The sequence below is a fragment of the Cnephaeus nilssonii genome, assembly GCF_951640355.1.
Source record: "Cnephaeus nilssonii genome assembly, chromosome: X".
Taxonomy (NCBI): Eukaryota; Metazoa; Chordata; class Mammalia; order Chiroptera; family Vespertilionidae; genus Cnephaeus; species Cnephaeus nilssonii.
The window spans coordinates 39,270,123-39,285,769 of record NC_137071.1 but is presented as its reverse complement, the minus strand read 5'-3'; the positions used below and the strand labels follow the sequence as shown (position 1 = coordinate 39,285,769).

Sequence of the window (15,647 nt, the reverse complement as noted above, 5' to 3'; positions counted from 1 at the left end):
TAGTCATCCATGGTGAGAAGTCAGAAGGCAGATGCCATTCCACAGTGCTGACTAAGTGCAGACCTTCAATGCAGCATGATACTTGGCTAGGCTTGTATAGAGGACCTTGGCTGACCACCCTGAAACAGGATGACTCCAGGCCCACTCAGCCTGTTGCTAATCTTGCAGTCCAATCTAACTCTTGGCCTCATCAATGACAATCTTTATTACATAGACCTTAACAAAACACCGACAATTAGCAACTGCCTCTGGTGAACGTGCTGAAGACTGAAAGAGTGGCCTTATAACTATCCTAAGTATTTCTGTTCATAGCTACTAATTCAGTCTTCATTTTTGTCATGATCATCTTTCCTAGGAACAGAGGTATAGAGAGCCCAAATAATGCCCGTGAGCCCTGTGGGTTCATGATTGTTTTGGAAAAGTCCTGGGATAGAACACTAAGAGAACAGGAACATGATACCCAGCTTATTAGTTTTGGTCCCTATGTAGATTGCTATAACTTCTCTAAAAAATAGATTTGCATATTTTGAGTTGATGAAGCCACATCTTGCCCTTCCAGCCACAAGCTAAGTTACCAATTTACTAAGACTGGCAAAAATTGACCGGTCGGCATGGCTTAGTGGCTGAGCAATGACCTATGAACCAGGAGGTCACAATTCAATTCCCCGTCGGGGCACATGCCCAGGGTTGCAGGCTCGATCCCTGATGTGGGGCATGCAGGAGGCAGTAGATCAATGATTCTCTCTCATCATTGATGTTTCTATCTCTATCTTCCTCTCCCTTCTACCATAAACACAATTTTTGCACCCCCTAATGCTGAGGTGAGCTTTCATGAAACCACTCACGCTCCCACACACATACATGTATCAAATAGCAGCAGGAAAGATGCACACCATATCTCAGCAGCCTCCCTAATGGCCCAGGCAACAGATATTGCTCCATAATCTAAAACAAGCCCTACAATTTTACCTACAATTCTAGTAAGGCCTAGAAAAGCAAATAGGGCCACCTCTTATCTACCTTATGTGCTTTAGAAAGTACCTGCATCCCTGACACAGTCATGCTGGTTCATATAGCACCAAGTTATCAGACACCCAATATAAAGCAGGCCTTGAGGTGATTCTAATCCTTACACATGCACCTGTGTAAAAGCGAGTAAGTGTGTGAGAATATTTGTTGTTTGGAGCAAGCAAAAAGCAGACAAATGAATGTGGAATTAACCATTCCATATAGCAAGGGCCATGATAGAGGTAATCAGAGGAAACTGGAAACATAAAGGGGGTCCCAGGAAATAATGGAAAAGACAGAAAGGCAGAAGGTTTCTAGAGGAAGAACCGACCTGTCCTAAGGATAAATAAGATTTATACAAGAAAAAGGTATTAAAGGGAAAGGGAAGCTCATGGTGTCAGGGAAGAGAAATAGCATGTACAAAGACTCAGAGGCAAGAAACACAATGCATGCCCTCCAAATGCCATAGGGAAATATACAGTACAGTAGGTCCTTGGGTTACATCAGAGATCCTTTCCTACAGCGCGATGTAACACGATTTTCACCGTAAGTCGCAACCCACCTACATAAGCACCTACGTCACGCACATGGAGCACATACACAGCAGTAATGAAGTGAAACAGTAAAAAAAAAAAAATAATTAAAATTAAAATAACAATTCCTGACCTTTACTTGTGGTAAAAAAAATAATAAAAAACATAAAGCACATATGTACATATGTCGAAATGACGAAACTTTTTTTTTATAAATAAATGGGAGATGGCAGCATAACCTCGCAATGACGTACGTCGAGTGGGACGTAACCTGAGGGCTGCCTGTATGCAAAAACCCTCCTTTCCCAGCTCCCTAGCCCTTTCCCCAGAGTCTATCAGAAGAGAATCAAGTTGAGACATTTCTGCCATCGTATTAGGCACTAGCTCAGATATGGGGAAGAGGTGTGTCAGAGACAGAGACAGAAACCCCTGAAGACTAAGCCTAACAAGGTGGTCTAATATACAAGATATAGGTAGGAAGCTGGTTGTTTTACACAGAGCCACTGAGGCACCAGCTTAACTTAATGAGCACTCCCTACCCTAGCTCCCACAAAGCTTGGAGGAACCATTCTCCAGATTTCAAGGGAAGTCTATCACAACCTACTTTCAGTCCATATGGAAAACCTGTCTACCTACAGATAGACCTAGAAGAGTGACCAGACTAAGAGAGCTCCCCTGCACCCACACCCCATCACTCACACACACACACACACACACACACACACACAGAGAGAGAGAGAGAGAGAGAGAGAGAGAGAGAGAGAGAGAGAGAGGGAGAGAGAGAGAGAGAGAGAGAGAGAGGAAGTGAAAACTACCAGTACAGCAAGGGCTTGGGGTGGATCTCAGACAGTGCTGCCTGGCTTCTTCAAAGGGGCATGATTTCACAAATTGTTTTGCCCTTTAGAGTAAAAGTTCCTCTAATCATTTTCTTCTCTGCACATCCTCTATTCTTCACACACCATAACCATTTTGTCTAACCCAGGTCTCATATACCTCTTTTTCTTTTCCCCATTCGCTCCCCAGAGCTGGGGTTCCTCTTCACAAAACAAGAGAGAGAGAGAGAGAGAGAGAGAGAGAGAGAGAGAGAGAGAGATTCTCAGACTATTTCTCCCCGATTAACTGCAGCGGAAGGCACAGTGAGGTTCGTTACAAACTAAGCCAGTCGTTGGTATCACTGTTTTGAATATTGGTTTCCTCATCTATTAAAAAGTCATACAGAGATGGTGCAATATAGGGAGCACACTTACAAATTATAGGCAAAGCCTAACTATGGTCCTAAAGTGCTTTGATTTAAAATACTTAGAGGAGGAAAATATGATGAAAGAAATTAGAAGAAATTTATTAAGCACCTTCATTCAATATGCCAGGTACCCTTCAAGGTGTACTTTCACAGTCATGAGCTCTTTTCTCTCTCGTAAATCCCAAAGAAGTGAGTATCATTATTATCCCTATTTTAAAGATGGAAAACTAAGGTTCAAAAAGGTTAAATGCCTTACCCACGGTCATGAAGCTATAAATAATGGTTGAAAATAATTGTACATAACTCGCCTACTTCATTTATCTCATGGCTACTACTGTCCTTTCTCTCAAGTCATGCTGATCAATGCTGACCAGATTCCCACCCCAAAAAGTCACAGGAAAACCTAAGGCAACTCTATTTGGAATGCTCACCATTAATTGTCACCTTAAAACTATTTAAGCTAATCTTACTCACTGACTATCCACAAATAATGCTTCAGTCCTTAAGGGTCAGAAATATTTGTGCATATTCAACAAGTCATCAAGTCTTCTACACAGTTGGGGTCAGAGGGACAGGGTTTTGTGGACATTAGGGAAGGGAAGAGGAGGAACATCCCTGGTGAGTTTTGTTTACACCCTTGTGTCCTGGTTACCCTAGGTCAGAAAGCTCAATGGTTGAGTCTCCCAGACCTAGTAGCCTGAAGTTAGGTGGCCATCCACTATCCTAGGTATGTTTGGGGCAGGGTAGGCATTGCAAAAAGAAGAGAAGGCATTCCAGAGCAGGTATCATGTAATTCCTCTTAGATCCCTATCTTTCCAGGAGAGTGACTCAGCCTTGGCATGACACTCTCTTGATTCCAGTATTCCCAAAGACTTGACATTAATAGGCATAGGTGCCTGAAAAGGCATGTACCCACACAAACACACAACATCTAAGATACCCCCTTTCCAAACACTGGGTGTAAGGGCTACATATTGAGCTGGGAATGCCTCCCTGTCTGGGTAAGCTTATCACTAGAACTCTGGTATAGTATCACCCCCCCCCCCACTACTCCAAACAGTCTCAGTATCTTGCTCCAAAAGTACCCAGGATTCCTTCTGTTCAGGCATGGTCTCACAAGAACACAAAGGAGGGACCTTCTCAAAAAGCCAGATTTGATTTTGGGAGGTTCAGCAAATCCAGGGATGAAGTGTGGGGGAAGGAACAAGAAGAGCTAACCTCAGCTCCAGAATCCCCTGGTGAGTGCAGCTTTGGACTGTTGTATTTTTGTTTTCAAATCTCCCTAATTACTATCAACAACAGCTGCATACTTATCAGATTTGGGGCTGTAGGGGATGAAAGCTAATCTTACTGAGGAAGAGTGAGCTAGAGAAAAGCATCATCCATCAGGTTCTTTCCACTCAGAGAAGAATACAATTCTAATTCTAATCCCCAGTGACTATGACTCCAAATGTACATGAGGAGAAAGACTGGTTGGTTATCTAATAACCAACATGGAAGGGAATGGCTACAAGCAGCTCAATCATAAATTAGAATTCAAAGGCCTAACATGTACCTGGCTCAGAAAAGATGTGACTATAAAGGAGCCATGAATTTATAAGAAATTGGTATACAAAAAAAAAAAAAAAAAAAAGAAATTGGTATACAATAAGTTGGGAATATAAAGACTACCAGAGGTTAAACTGTTTCTGTGTGCTACATATGATCTCTGTTGCATATTCCTCTTTTTTTCTTTAAAAAATGCTTTTTTAATTTTGACTGTTCTAATACTTTCAACAATAAATATTTAAAAAATAAAAAAATGTGACTGTTCCAAGAAAACACCAAATGGTAGATGACACTAATGCGGCTAGAGGGCCCAGAAGCCTGATAGGCCCTGCTGTGGCTTCCATAGAGGATTCGGAAGCCGCATCTGGGGCTGAGGTTGGGGCCAGGCCAAGGATGTGGAGCTCACAGAGGCAAGGCAGAGAACAAGGAGTGGATCCCCATCACTAAGCTGGGCCACCTTATCAAAGACATGAATATCAAGTCTCTGGAGGAAACTTATCTCTTCTCCCTCCCTGCCTATCAAAGAATCTGAGATCACTGACTTTTTTCCTGGGGGCATTGAAATTATACCAGCATAAATCCACACTGGCCAGAGGACCCAGTTCAAGGCATTTGTCATCATGGGCGACTATAATGGACACATCCATCTGGGTGTTAAGTGCTCCAAGGAGGTAGTTACTGCCATCCTTGGAGCCATCATCCTGGCCACACTCTCCATTGTCCCTGTCTCTGTGCAGCAGGGCTATTTTGGGGGGGAAAAATCCACAAACCTCACACCATCCTTTGCAAGGTAACTGGCTGCTGTGGTTCTATGCCAGTGTGCCTCATCCCAGCCCTCGGAGCACTGACATTGTCTCAGCCCCCATGCCCAAAAAGCTGCTGCTGATGGCTGGTATTGCTGACTGCTACACCTCATCCAGGGGCTGCACTGCCATCCTGGGCAACTTCCCCAAGGAGACCTTTGGTGCCATCTCCAAGACCTACAGCTCTCATCCCGACCTCTGGAAAAAGACCATGCTCAGCTAGTCTCCCTACCAGGAATTCACTGAGCATCTTATGAAGACCCACACTAGTTTCTGCAGAGGACCCAGGCTCCAGCTGTGGCCACCACATAATCTTATACAATAAAAATAAAAATAAAGTGAATTAAGCCCGTTTGAAAAAATATGAAACTTATTCTTACAACGCATACAAAAACAGGTCTAGGAAGCAAGTTTGCCAATTGCTAGACCAAATACTGGCAGGCTAGTTAACTCTACTCACTCTCTGCAAGGCCTCAAACCCAGACATTCTACTTTCCATAGAAGCAAGGGTCTTACCTAAAAGTTAGCCAGATAACTGACCCAGACAATCATACACAGTAGCCTTGTCCCTACCTAAGTAAAGGCATTGGTAGGAAAAGTAAGTGAAAAGCTTAGACCACTAGACATCTTCTCCAAAGACTCCTTCTCATACCAGAAGGCCCTGTGCCAATCTGATCCCCTCAATAGTAGGCCCCAGGCCAGGGGCTGATCTCTAGGCCTCTGGCTCCAACCTCTGGCCTTGAAGAGCAAGAGGCACACACTAAGAAGAAAAAAAAATCAAAAGAAAACCATCCTATCTAGCTTATTAAGGATTTAGGAAATAAAGGGATGGACAGATGTGGCTGTTTCCCTCTCTATCCCCTTAAAAGGGTTTGTAGAATAAAAGGAAATCAAGTTGGAGATGCAAAACTCAATGGTAGGGAGAGTGGAGAATGAAACTAATGCCAATCATAAAGCTCCAAGGTTAAAGACTTCCATTAATATCCAAAACTGCACACAAGCCTTTCTCTCCTCTGGACTAGGTCTAGGATCCTCAGGGTCCAGTTAGCACTTCTCTTATAAGGAAGTGATAAGAAAAAAAAACATTCAGGAATGCCCACCTTCTAACCTCCCACACCAGACTGCTGCTCCTCATACTTTCCCCTCTAGTAGAAAAAAAAAAAAAAAAACATGTACATGTGAAAGTATGTGTACCCTAAAAGTCAACTACTAATTAAGAGGTATGGGCTTCTGGATACAAGGCACAGATGGCCAGTGCTCACATGCAGCCCTTTCCACCCTATTAGCTTCCAGATTCTTCCCGCTGGAGATAGACGGCCTCTAGGAAATTTAGTCTGACTCAAGGGAGGGTATAGGAGAAAAATGCCTTCAAACCAATTCAGCAGCTACTGAGCACCTTCACACCATGGGGCAGGGCATTGGGCACTGAGAATACAGAGATTATAACAAGCCCCTATTTCAAGGGGTTCCCCATCTAGTAGTGAAAAGATGTAATTATTGGATCCCACAGAATGCATTGTGTGCCAAATCTACTCTAAAACTCCAAGTCACCTTTCTCCCCAAATAAAAATTTCTTTTGGAGGCTGGTGGGAGAAAGAAACCAAGATGTGCCTGGCCGGCGTGGCTCAGTGGTTGAAACAAGAGGTCATAGTTCGATTACCGGTCAGGGCACATGCCCGGGTTGCAGGCTCAATCCCCAGTGTGGGACATGCAGGAGGCAGCTGATCAATGATTCTCTCTCATCATTGATGTTTCTCTCTCTCTCCCTCTTCCTTCCTCTCTGAAATCAATATATATATATACATATATATATATATATATATATATATATATACATACATATATATATATATGTATGTATATATATATATATATATATATATAAACCAAGGTGTCCCCCTGGTGCTGCCTGGTTCTCCACACTAAGCACGTGCTTGTGCCTCTGGGAGAACTTGGAACAAAGTCTTTTTTCCTACCATAAAAGGAGCTTATTCTCTAATTGGGGTGCCACAAATAAAACAGTGGGAAAATAATCAAAGACCACACTGTGATATGTGCCAGGGCTTGTGGGAGAGCTTGGTGCACTGTGAAAAGTATAGAAGCACTAGGGGCTGGGCCTAGTCAGGTGCAAAGGCCATCCAGCTGAAGCAGGAAGCAGAGAACAGTCTTCATTTACCAAGCACCTTGCCTTGAATACAGAGCAGCATCCCAGCCCAGCACTTCATATAGAGCTGAGGAATGCCATCACTAGGTCCTTGGGATCTTACCAACTCCCTGCAATGTTTCCACTAAGTGAATGCCTTGTTGCCCACAGCATTACTCACTTCCCATCCTGTCCTATCTCTCCCCACCACCACCACCTCTGATCTGCACATGCCCAGATAGTGAATTTATGCTCTAAAGAGAGGTGCTTACCTCCCTTAAATCCAGTTAGTTACTTTAAACCCTACCCCTTCCTCCAGCACTTGGTGCAGGGGATGCATAGCTCATCTAAGCCCAATAACCAAGTTTCAAGGCTGCCCAATTGAGTTCTCAAGGCCATTATTACCTCCATCTATTATAGTGAAGTAGAAAGAGCCTTGAGTAGAGACTCAGCTGAGCTCAGCTGTAACCATTCTGTGTTGCCATGGGCACAGGCATCCTCTTTATCAGACTCAGTTTTCTTGGATGTAATATGGAGAGGCTTCTACTAGGAATGTAGTTATCAATCCTGGCCCAACATCAGAATACCTTAGGCCCAGTGGTCGGCAAACTCATTAGTCAACAGAGCCAAATATCAACAGTACAACGATTGAAATTTCTTTTGAGAGCCAAATTTTTTACAACTTTAACTTCTTCTAACGCCACTTCTTCAAAATAGACTCGCCCAGGCCGTGGTATTTTATGGAAGAGCCACATTCAAGGGGCCAAAGAGCCGCATGTGGCTCGCGAGCTGCAGTTTGCCGACCACGGCCCTAGGGGAATACTTAAAGAATAGTGATGCCCAAAGCCAAAACAATTATCAGAATCTACCTGTGCTTCCACAAGCTAGTTAAGACCAACTGCATAGGCAAGCTGGACTTCCCCAGTAGATGACAAGACTAGGAGCCTAACTGGCTCAATGCAAAACTCAGCCCCCTATTATAAGAAAGGCAGCTCTAACAGTTAAACTCGACCTTCATTCTGGCCCACAGGGTCACTAGAGTCATAAGTTCCAATTTCCTCCTTTTCCCAATATTGCTTCAAATGCACAAGAAACAAAATATATCAGCACTAGTAAATTCAACTTCAAATCCTTTGACATCAAGCAAGCTTTATAACTTTTCCCTCTTCTAAAGGACCAGGCTTATTGGCCATTCTGAACTGTGTCTATCCCTTTGCCATATATGATCTCTATGGCCCAACTATAAGGATCTCACACCCCACACAGAGAGGATGGTGACAAGGAAAAACTGCCCTTCCTGCTTCCATAGCCTTTGGCTGCTCTAGTGACAAATTCCCATGTGACTTTGACACATTCCTGAGGGCTTAGCAACTACTTATGACCAGAGACTATCTGGCCAGGAACTACACTTAAACTGTCTATCTCATGATGTCATCCTATTGCCTATTTCTAGTGGGTTCCCTAAGAACTGCCTTTCCAGAGCACTTCTTCCCTCCTCACCCAAGTCAGGCCTGGACTGACTCTTGCCACCCTAACCTGCATATCCCTCCACCCAGTTATGCTCCTGAACATTCCAAAGCTCTGTCTCCCCTCCGAAAGTCAGACATAGTTGACAACTCCCAATCTCTTAGAGCTGGTGGAGTTGCCATTTGGCCCAGTTCCCCACAGAATTAGAACATTTGTGAGATGTATACCACCACCCCCTACTCAAGGTGGGGCAGACCAGCCTCCACTGTTGGGGGACTGTAACATTTCTGAATAAATCACAGACTCTCAGAATAGTAATGGCCCTCAGAGATTAGCCAAGCCAATTCCTTATAGAACAGACCATGGTCACAGAAGTGGCAAGGGATTGGCCAATATTGCCCTGGAAAGCTAGCAGCAGAGCCCAGACTAAACTTCAGCTCTTCAACATAGAAGAGTGCTCTTCTATGATTCCCCAATACCTCCTCCACTCAACAACAAGTTTGGACCAATGCCCATGCTCCCACCAAGGTACAAACAAGACCCTACATTAGCTAGGTCTAAGTAATCCCCAAACAATTCTCACTTCATAACAAGCAACATTTATGTGTCCAGGAGCAAGGCAAAGCCAAGTAAGTTATTGGCTCAACCAGGTGGAAATCTCATCTAGCCTTGAAGGCAATGGTCTGACCCCAGCAAGAAGGGTCAGCTTCAAAACAAGAGTCAGACCAGGCCCCAAACAGGCAGAACACAAACATGACATCGACACACAGCCTCAACTACTAAAATTCTACCTAAACTTTATTCTTGACTCATGATATTTTTGAAGAAAACTAAAAGGAGGTTGGGAAACTATTGGAGCAGGGGAAAGGACAAATGTTTAAAGTTGAAATATCCCTTCTAGCCTCAGAATCCTGGACTAACATGTCTAGACCTTAAGTCTAGGCCTTTGTGAAACAACACGTCTCCTTTCTAAACCCCACCTTATGCGGAGTCTAAAACCAAAGTATTCTGTTTCCCACTCAAATCCTATCTCCCTTATTCATTGGCTGAGCAATTTTTTCAGAGTCACTTAACTTCTCTGAGTCTCAGTTTCCCCATTATTAAAAAAAATGGGTATAATAATTCCTAACCTGCCAACTGGAGTTAATATCAAATGACACAATAGTAGGGGTAAAAGGACTTTGACAACTATAATGAATATCACAAATGTAGAGAATTGTCTGTTTGGGGGATTTTTTTTTTGTCCTGACATAGGGTGAGAAAAGCTAGAAACACTGGAAAATCATTGCAATGTCAACCAACCTGCAAAGTGATTCCTTCAATTCACATCGAACAGGACTGTTTTAAATACAGAACTACTTGGAAAGCAGGAAGCCATCCCCTTAACTTATACCTCTATCCTAGCTTCCTAACCTTAGCATCCCATTTTCTGGGCTGTTCAACAGAAGAACTTATCCAGAGAGGTATCTAATAGCTCTTTCAATATTTCTTCAGTCTTGGCTCTTCCTGACAAAAGCTGAATCCCAGTGGAGTCAGGGGAAGAGAAAACTGTTCAAACCCTCCCTGGAATAGTAGTCCATATAGAGCAATCTCGTACATGGGCTTTTCTGCCTCCACTCTTTGAAGGGTTGACTCCCTCCCACTCCCAGGATCATAAATGTGTTACCCCTGCCTGAGTTTACACCTAGAGGGATGATCAGTGGGGGTATAAAGAAGCCATCACTTTCTTTGCTCCAGAGGCCAAAGTTAACCATTTTCCTTCTGGTTAAGGTCAATTATCCACATCACTTATTGATAACTCAGCTGTAGCAATATACCCACTTTATTTTGCAAACATTTAGAAATATTTATATAACTAATTAAATATTATTTGGACTATGAGAATTCAAAGGAAATTTGCATTCCCTGGACTCACATGGCATAGAACAGGTTGTCCACACATAGTTGAGAGTAAAGAAAATTTTGTTATAGATAGTTGAAAGATGCTAATATAACAATGCATAATTGATCCCAAATCCTATATAATAAAAGGCTAATATGCAAATAGACCAAACAGCAGAACAACCGAACAACTGATCGCTATGACATGCACTGACCACCAGGGAGTGCGCACAGAACATGGCAGGTGGGCATCAGCCACGGTGGGATGGTGGAGCAGATGAGCAGGGGTGCCAGACCAAGGCTGGGCGCTGGTTGCTGTCATCAGGGCGAGCCTCTGGTGGTTACTGAAAATTCTTTGCTCCCGTGTGCTGCAGTCCTACCTGGTGCTCGCACCTGCTGTCAGCACCGGCCCTGCTCCCACCTGCTACCAGTGCATGGTGCCGGTCCCTATCGCTCAGCGCCATCCCGATCACCCCTGAGGGATTCTCCACCTCCCCCTGCTCCTGAAGGGTGATCAGGGCAGCAGCCACCTCTCACACCTGCTTTAGGTGTGGGCCCCACTCGCACCCACTGCTGATACCGGCCCAAATCGATCCATGCCGTCAGCAGGTGCAAGTGGGGTGGCACTGTCAGGGAGTGGGACTGGGGCTGCTGGAAGACAGGGGACCAGGGGCCATGACGGGAGGGAACAGGTAGGGGCACAGAGGATGGAACCGAGACCCGCCCCTGTGCCCACCGCAGCCTCAGGGCCCACAGTTCCTTTCAAGGTAGATGAATTCATGCACTGGGCCCCTAGTTGTCCATAAATGAGCTATTACACAGAAGTGAACTTTTCCTGATAACTAAGTCTTACTCTTTTTAAGAATCATATCTATCCTTAATGTTGAGGTGGAAGTCTTTCATCCATTGACACACTCTACTGGCTTCATCAACAGAGGCTATTAAATCATGATTTAAGCGTCTCTGAGGACCTGAATACTGTATGTTTAATTTTCTACAGAACTAACATTTGGGGGCTTTCCAATGCTCTCTCATCCAAGTTTTCCACCAACTCTGAGGCCTTCATTATCATCCCTCCTTTACCAATGAAGAATAGGAGGCTCAGAAAGGTTAAGGGACTTCCCTAATGTCACAGAGCCCATCAGCATTAAAACACAGAACTTCTTACAAGCCTGGTCTAAAATAAATCGGGAGATACTTTGGACAAAAGCCTTCTGAAGTAGCCTGATGTAAAGCATGGACCTACAATCAAGATTACTCTACCCAGCAAAGCTGTGATTTAGAATCAAAGGACAGATAAAGAGCTTCCCAGACAATAACCAGTATTATATGAAATGTTAAAGGGTCTTCTTTAAGAAGACAAAAAAAGATTAAAACTATGAATAATAAAATAGCAATAAATACATATGTATCAACAATTAAATCTAAAAAAAATAAATGAATGAACGAACAGAATAGAAACAGACTCATAGATACAGGGAACAGACTGTTGGTAGCCAGATGGGAGGAGGGTTGGGGGGCTGGGTGAAAAAGGTGAAGGGATTAAGAAGTACAAATTGGCCCAGCTGGTATGGCTCAGTGGTTGAGCTTTGACCCATGAACCAGGAAGTCATGGTTCGATTTCCAGTCAGGGCACATGCCCGGTCGCAAGCTCGATCCCCAGTGAATGGATGATTCTCTCTCATCATTGATGTTTTTATCTCTCACTCCCTCTCCCTTCCTCTCTGAAATCAATTTTTAAAAAAGCACACATTTTTTTAAAGTACAAATTAGTTGTTACAGAATAGTCATGGGGATGTAAAGTCACAGCATAGGGAATATAATCAACAATATTCTAATAACTATGTATGGTGTCAGATGGGTATGAGATTTATTGGGATGATCACTTAATAACACAATTGCTACTCACTAGGGTGTACATCCTGAAACTAATATAATATTGTATGTCAACTGTAATTGAAAATAAAAATTATTTTCCAAAACGAATGTCAACCTGGCCAGTGTGGCTCAGTTAATTGGAGCATCATCTCATGTGTAAAAGAGTCACGGGTTTAATTCCCAGTCAGGGCACATGACCAGGTTGTGGGTTCAATCCCTGGTCACAATGCATGCTAGAAGCAACCGATTGGTGTTTCTCTCTCACATCAATGTTTTTCTCTCACATCAATCTTCTCTCTCTCTCTCTCTCTCTCTCTCTCTCTCTCTCTCTCTCTTTCCTCTCTCTCTAAAAAAAAAGAATGTCTTTCCCTTTTACTTTTTGGGGTCTGATCTCAGAGCCTTTCTCTCCCTGACCTACAAGGATTCAGAAAGCTCCAATTGCTCAAAACCTGTTTGTCCGAAGCTTCCTGTTTGTCTAAAGGGGAAGGCAATAATGCCCAAGTGGCCAGTAGGCCTGGCAGAGTCAAGATCAATCTCTGGTTGTGGGAGGCTCCAGGATTAAAGGCTGGGCAAGCAAAAGCTCTGCTCCACCCACTGTGAAAATCTGAGAACTAAGAAGACAAGAGAAGGGTGGGGCATGCCATGAGTGAGCAGAAGAGAGCCGGCATTACTGGTAATACTGCTTCTCCTTGCCTGGCCTGGCTCTTTTAACACAATCAATATCCTCAAGCTATCAAGCATCTAAGGAGCAGCCACTAGGCTAGATTTTTTTCTTCATATTATATTGTACGGTTATTTGTACATCACAAGTTTCTATCTTCCTTAACTGTTCGACTGGATGACTCAGCTATAGCTGAATGTTTTGCAATATTCTACTTTCCTGCCACCTGGACTAGATTCCTGGTGAGTATGGTAGGGGATTGAATATAATACAGCTCCAACACTCTTCTTTGGGGAAGACTGGAAAGCTTCTTTCTCTAACCTCAGATAGCTATGACAGCCAGAGATCTTTTGAGATCTCAGTCAGGTACTGTTTGGAATCAAACTACCCCAAACTGGCAAAACCACAGAAGAGGGAGGAAGCCATGTTAAGCACAAAAAAGTGGTATACCCTACTTCCAATGACTCCACTAAGATCTTTTAGGCACAGTGAAATAAAAGCAATCTCTAGATGTGGGGCCTACTGAGCTTAGAAAGGGGGGCAGTTTTCATCCTACCATGCTTTATCCCAACAGAAGTGTTATGACTCCCATCTTCTCCAGAAAGGCTTATCTTTCAGGCAGGCAAGCACCCTATAACATCTTCTTTATTTTCCACTTGATGAAGAATATGGGCCCTTTTCATTAAGTGTTCCATGCATTTGATAATTTGCTTATTGTTCCATTTAGACATTAAAATATGATTTGACATGAAAAGATGGCCACCAAATAGTAGAAAAAAAAACAGTTTCAGAACAGTATGGATTTGTCTTTTATGTGTGTTTAAAGTTATCTATATATATTCTATATATATAAAAGCTTAAGTGACCGGATTATTGGATGGTAGCTATGACACGTACTGACCACCAGGGGGCAGACGCTCAATGGAGCTGCCCCATGGTGGTCAGTGTGCTCCCAGAGTGGGAGCAGTGCTCAGCTGACAGACAGGCGCCAGACGCTGGGCTCACTGCTGGCGAGCGTAGCTGTGGTGGTACAAGCCTCTCCCAGGGACACTCCCCTGTGTGTCCTGGCAGCAGCAGGTGCAGCGGGGTCGGCAGGTGCAATGGGGCTAGGATGAGCGAGAGCAGCGTGGTGCCCAGCATGGGCTTGGGATCCTACCTGGCCGCCTGCCACTTCCCACACTACTTTGTGTTGTGTGGGATCAACGTGGACAGCAGGCTGGAGCCCAACAAGCTGGCAGGTAAGACCAGGCTGTGGTGGCACAGAGGTCCACTGATCCCCACAGGCCAGGCCAAGGGACCACACCAGTGCATGAATCCATGCACCGGGCCTCTAGTATGTATATAAATGCATTTAAAAAGAAGTTCAGTCCAGCCAGTGTGGCTCAGTCTATGAACCAGGAGGCGGAGGTTCGATTCCTGGTAAGCGCACATGCCTGGGTTGTAGGTTCAATCTCCAATAGAAGGCATGAAGAAGGCAACTTATCAATGATTCTCTCTCATCACTGATGTTTCCATCTTTCTCCCCTTCTCCCTTCCTCTCTGAAATCAATAAAAAAAAATAAAAATAAAAAAAGAAGTTCACCATAGAGGGGATACATGATGATGGGGGGAAATTTAAATTCAATTTCATTTAAAAATAAAAAGTTTACATAACTGGTTAATAATGATGATTCTCCCTGGAGAATACAGTCACAGGCAGAAGACAAGGGATTTTATATTTTCCAGTGCTGTTTCATTTCTTACAGCAAATATGTATTTGTTCCATAATGAAAGAAAATTACAAATCAAAAATTGTAAAATAAAGTCTGCCTGTATTTAAGTCTGCACTACCAAACAGCACAGAGTACCTACTAACATTCCTTGTATGGTGTCTAGCTCAGCACTGTAATAACAGGAAAAAAATCCTTTAAAGACAAGATGACCATCACAGGGAATATAGTCAATAATATTCTTTTTTGTGTGTGAAACAATGTTTATTGAGCATTTATCTGGGAGGCTGGCACATCTGAGAACTCAACTGATTATCTAGGCAAGTAGCTATGGTATCTATATATATAAAGAGGTAATATGCAAATTAGCCAGGACGCCTTAAGGCATCACAACCGGCTCAGGAGGAGGCTGCATCACGACTGGCTCAGGAGGAGCTATGCATGCAGATGGATGGGAGGGGTCTGTGTGACGCCCCCAATCCCAGCGGCGGTGGGGAGGCTGGGGCTGGGGGCGGGCCGGAGCGGAGACACAACACCAGGGCTGGGAGTGTGATCCGAGCAGCTGCAGCACGGCTCAGAACATGCCCCCACCCCAGCAGACACAACACCAGGGCTGGGGGCGTGCTCCGAGCGTCCGCGGCACAGCTTGGAGCATGCCCTCACCCCAGCGGACACAACACCAGGGCGACCTGTGCGTGTGAGCTGCAGAAGAAACACCTTTTCTGACTGCTCATTGACTAAACTCCCTGTACGCCACCACTCGCAGTGTTCTTGGT

At 44.0% G+C, this 15,647-nt stretch overlaps 1 protein-coding gene and 1 pseudogene across 2 annotated transcripts in view; one reads left to right on the top strand and one right to left on the bottom strand.

Moving 5' to 3' along the window:
- The window catches only part of MSN (moesin), an 86,082-nt gene that overhangs the window by 50,036 nt on the left and 20,399 nt on the right, over positions 1 to 15,647 (bottom strand). The gene's annotated exons all lie outside the window — the stretch shown is intronic.
- Positions 1,787 to 6,891, top strand: LOC307095995 (small ribosomal subunit protein uS5-like; annotated as a pseudogene). Its single transcript has 2 exons — positions 1,787 to 1,807; positions 4,676 to 6,891. The product of its transcript is annotated as a small ribosomal subunit protein uS5-like (transcript).